The sequence below is a fragment of the Schistocerca cancellata genome, unplaced genomic scaffold (genome assembly GCF_023864275.1).
Source record: "Schistocerca cancellata isolate TAMUIC-IGC-003103 unplaced genomic scaffold, iqSchCanc2.1 HiC_scaffold_1005, whole genome shotgun sequence".
Lineage (NCBI taxonomy): Eukaryota > Metazoa > Arthropoda > Insecta > Orthoptera > Acrididae > Schistocerca > Schistocerca cancellata.
Genome location: NW_026047010.1, coordinates 67501 through 72500, shown reverse-complemented (window position 1 = coordinate 72500; position 5000 = coordinate 67501). Strand labels below are relative to the sequence as shown.

The window sequence follows — 5000 nt, the reverse complement described above, 5'->3', positions numbered from 1 at the left end:
CGTCGCACGAAGTCGTCGACCGACAATCGCTCCACCCGCACCCGCACGTGCCCCACCCCAACCGCCCAAATCGCAACTCCAGCGGATGAACGGCGGACTCTTCCCGCACTCGTAACGTGCAATCCGCCCCTATATCTTGCGTTTCATGAAGAGTTATATCGAATATGCCATATTCCCGCTGTCCCTATACATGCTGTAAGTAGCTCGCTTGCTACAGCAGCAGCAGCAGCAGCACCACCTCCGCGCGCTTCCCTGGGGGCACTGAACCGCAGGATGCGAGACCCCACGCCCAGTGGCAAACAGGGCTCCTCTCAGAATATAGGCGGTCCCTACCCCTCACAACGATGACGGTGGGAGGGCCGTTTTACGAGACCATTTCCTGCGGTGCCAACGCTGTCGTAGAGCCGATACTCCATCTTTGGTACAAGGCAATCATTCCGCTGTAAATCAGTACGTCACTCGTAGTTCAGTCACCTCACAGCACTGCTCAGTAAACTATGCAGGCCCACATAGATAGATTATGATAGATTATATACGCAAATGCCCCTATACATGCTGAACGTCCGTACACACAAAATGAACCACACGTCAGCCACACACTCTATCACACACTACTCTCTGCCTGTAACAGACACAGATACAACTACTAAGCACCAGCATGGACCAACGTCCGGTGCATCCTATCCGCCACAGTACACCAACTACGCTATGATAACCAGACCGGGAGGTCCAATCATAAAACAGAATACCCCACTCGTCCGACAACCACAATTGCTCAGAGAAGCCACCAACACCCACACATGTCCTACACAGGGGTGCACCCATCACCACCACACTGCCTCGTCTTACAGCACAAACACACTGGCAGGAATGAAACACACAGGTCTGCCGCAACCACAGACACGGCTCGCCCCCTCTCACTGGCGAAAAGCGCATCCCGACGTGACATAACTCCTTTGACACACTGACGCTGCCTCGGGCATCCACGTCCTACGGTCGATATCAACGAACCTCCCCCCCCCCCCTCCCCCCCACAACACGCCATCCCATACCACATTGTGTACCGTACCCAAACCTAACGTGTACTGTACTACAACGCAATGTGTACCATAACACAACCCAGTTTGTACCTTAACCTAACCTATGTCACCTTAACCTAACCTATGTCACCTTAACCTAACCTATGTCACCTTAACCTAACCTATGTCACCTTAACCTAACCTATGTCACCTTAACCTAACCTATGTCACCTTAACCTAACCTATGTCACCTTAACCTAACCTATGTCACCTTAACCTAACCCATCTTGCACCTTAACCTAACCCATCTTGCACCTTAACCTAACCCATCTTGCACCTTAACCTAACCCATCTTGCACCTTAACCTAACCCATCTTGCACCTTAACCTAACCTATGTTGCACCTTAACCTAACCTGTGTTGCACCTTAACCTACCTCAATTTGCACCGCAATGTAACGCAATTTGCACCGCAATGTAACGCAATTTGCACCGCAATGTAACGCAATTTGCACCGCAATGTAACGCAATTTGCACCGCAATGTAACGCAATTTGCACCGCAATGTAACGCAATTTGCACCGCAATGTAACGCAATTTGCACCGCAATGTAACGCAATTTGCACCGCAATGTAACGCAATTTGCACCGCAATGTAACGCAATTTGCACCGCAATGTAACTCAATTTGCACCGCAATGTAACTCAATTTGCACCGCAATGTAACTCAATTTGCACCGCAATGTAACTCAATTTGCACCGCAATGTAACTCAATTTGCACCGCAATGTAACTCAATTTGCACCGCAATGTAACTCAATTTGCACCGCAATGTAACTCAATTTGCACCGCAATGTAACTCAATTTGCACCGCAATGTAATGCAATTTGCACCGCAATGTAATGCAATTTGCACCGCAATGTAATGCAATTTGTACCGCAATCTACCCCCACATTGTGCCTTAACCTAACCCACATTGTGCCTTAACCTAACCCACATTGTGCCTTAACCTAACCCACGTTGTGCCTTAACCTAACCCACGTTGTGCCTTAACCTAACCCAAGTTGTGCCTTAACCTAACCCAAGTTGTGCCTTAACCTAACCCAAGTTGTGCCTTAACCTAACCCAAGTTGTGCCTTAACCTAACCCAAGTTGTGCCTTAACCTAACCCAAGTTGTGCCTTAACCTAACCCAAGTTGTGCCTTAACCTAACCCAAGTTGTGCCTTAACCTAACCCAAGTTGTGCCTTAACCTAACCCAAGTTGTGCCTTAACCTAACCCAAGTTGTGCCTTAACCTAACCCAAGTTGTGCCTTAACCTAACCCAAGTTGTGCCTTAACCTAACCCAAGTTGTGCCTTACCCTGCTCTGTAATTGGCATATGACACGTTACATTAATGTATTGTCCAACCGCAACCCGCTCAGAATGTTGTGTACACAGCTACGTGTCATCTCCCCATAACAGCTGCATTGCAGTGTGGTACGCCATAGAGACGTGTGGGAGTAATGGACGCAGTGGATGGCGATCAGCATGAGCCGTCTGTTCATGTAGTGGCGCGTGTATGCAGACGTAGTAGTCTCTTCTCACACAATGTGATAGCACGGTGCCCCGCGTTCCACATCTGCGACATGCTACAGAGGCCGGTTGACAGTTGGTCGCGCAATGGACATCGCATACGTACGGGGGCACCTTCCACGTGCCCTCTAGTCGGGCACATTTTGTTGCGTGGATGTGAGCGGATGTAGTGTGTCTTGACACCTGACAGGCAGGCATGCAATAATAGTTGACTTTGCAAACGGGGATGGACGTGTACGTTTACTGGTGACGTTACGCAAATGAACAACTGGTAACCCGTTGTGGTGCGGTTGTCCTTGCTGGAGGTACATCTGTGAGGGCAACGATCGGTACAGCTACGAAGCGGTCCCCACCATACCAACGAACGTGAATGTGAATCTGGGTGTGAAGCGATACGCGGCTGTGGGTGGGTGGGACTGTCCCCGGCCGGTGAGGGGGGGCCGCCCGGCGTGCTGGCCGCGCGGTGCGTGGGCGCACGCGCTACAGCCGGCTGGTGGGGGCGCCCAGTGGCAGGCGCGCCGGCCGACGGACGCGGCAGGCGGCGCAGCTGCGCGCCGGGGCACCCTGCGCGCGGCGCCGTGCAGCCAAAGTGGGTCCTCGCCGGCCCGGTGCGAAGCGCGGTGGACATCTGCAGTGTGCTGGTCCGATTGAGGACTGTGTGCGTTGAGGATGCGCCGCCGCCCGGCACTCGGCGCCGCGACGCCGTCTGCTGCTCGGTCGCCCCAGCGGTTCTCGCTGGTGGTTTGTATCGCAGTTGTGCAGACGTGTTGGCACGTGCGCTGTGCTGGGAGAGTTCGCTTCGGCACCCACGTGGGGCCTTTGCCCTTCTGTGGCGCTGGCGTTGGAGCTGCCGGTCACCGTAGGTGGCGCGTGTTGTCTCCCGCCGGCAATGCCACGACAGCACGCTCCCGGGCCTCTGTCGGCAGCGGCAAGCTCAGTTGGGAGCACGGGTGGTCGCACCTAAAGCGTCTACTCGCCTAACTCCGGGCGATTGCGCCTCTCTCGAACCCGACCAAGTACTTAGGACGGCGCTGCGCGCCGCCGGGACCTGAGAGGGTTTCGAGGTGTATTGTGCAGGGGAGCTCAGCCTCCTCCTGTTTGCAGAATAATTGAGCGGACGCTTGCGTGTTCGCGCGGGCCCCTGGGACACACTCCCGGGCGGCCGGCTGCTCAGCTCTAGTTGACGCAGCTCCCTGGTTGATCCTGCCAGTAGTCATATGCTTGTCTCAAAGATTAAGCCATGCATGTCTCAGTACAAGCCGCATTAAGGTGAAACCGCGAATGGCTCATTAAATCAGTTATGGTTCCTTAGATCGTACCCACGTTACTTGGATAACTGTGGTAATTCTAGAGCTAATACATGCAAACAGAGTCCCGACCAGAGATGGAAGGGACGCTTTTATTAGATCAAAACCAATCGGTCGGCTCGTCCGGTCCGTTTGCCTTGGTGACTCTGAATAACTTTGGGCTGATCGCACGGTCCTCGTACCGGCGACGCATCTTTCAAATGTCTGCCTTATCAACTGTCGATGGTAGGTTCTGCGCCTACCATGGTTGTAACGGGTAACGGGGAATCAGGGTTCGATTCCGGAGAGGGAGCCTGAGAAACGGCTACCACATCCAAGGAAGGCAGCAGGCGCGCAAATTACCCACTCCCGGCACGGGGAGGTAGTGACGAAAAATAACGATACGGGACTCATCCGAGGCCCCGTAATCGGAATGAGTACACTTTAAATCCTTTAACGAGTATCTATTGGAGGGCAAGTCTGGTGCCAGCAGCCGCGGTAATTCCAGCTCCAATAGCGTATATTAAAGTTGTTGCGGTTAAAAAGCTCGTAGTTGGATTTGTGTCCCACGCTGTTGGTTCACCGCCCGTCGGTGTTTAACTGGCATGTATCGTGGGACGTCCTGCCGGTGGGGCGAGCCGAAGGCGTGCGACCGCCTCGTGCGTGTTCGTGCGTCCCGAGGCGGACCCCGTTGAAATCCTACCAAGGTGCTCTTTATTGAGTGTCTGGGTGGGCCGGCACGTTTACTTTGAACAAATTAGAGTGCTTAAAGCAGGCAAGCCCGCCTGAATACTGTGTGCATGGAATAATGGAATAGGACCTCGGTTCTATTTTGTTGGTTTTCGGAACCCGAGGTAATGATTAATAGGGACAGGCGGGGGCATTCGTATTGCGACGTTAGAGGTGAAATTCTTGGATCGTCGCAAGACGAACAGAAGCGAAAGCATTTGCCAAGTATGTTTTCATTAATCAAGAACGAAAGTTAGAGGTTCGAAGGCGATCAGATACCGCCCTAGTTCTAACCATAAACGATGCCAGCCAGCGATCCGCCGCAGTTCCTCCGATGACTCGGCGGGCAGCCTCCGGGAAACCAAAGCTTTTGGGTTCCGGGGGAAGTATGGTTGCA

General features: G+C 53.2%; 1 non-coding gene across 1 annotated transcript in view; it reads left to right on the top strand.

Moving 5' to 3' along the window:
- Nucleotides 1–3778: 3778 nt before the first annotated feature.
- LOC126150841 (small subunit ribosomal RNA) overlaps nucleotides 3779–5000 on the top strand; it is a 1909-nt gene continuing 687 nt past the window's right edge. The window contains exon 1 of the ribosomal RNA XR_007531695.1: nucleotides 3779–5000. This exon is cut by the window's right edge and continues 687 nt beyond it. This is a non-coding gene — a ribosomal RNA (small subunit ribosomal RNA).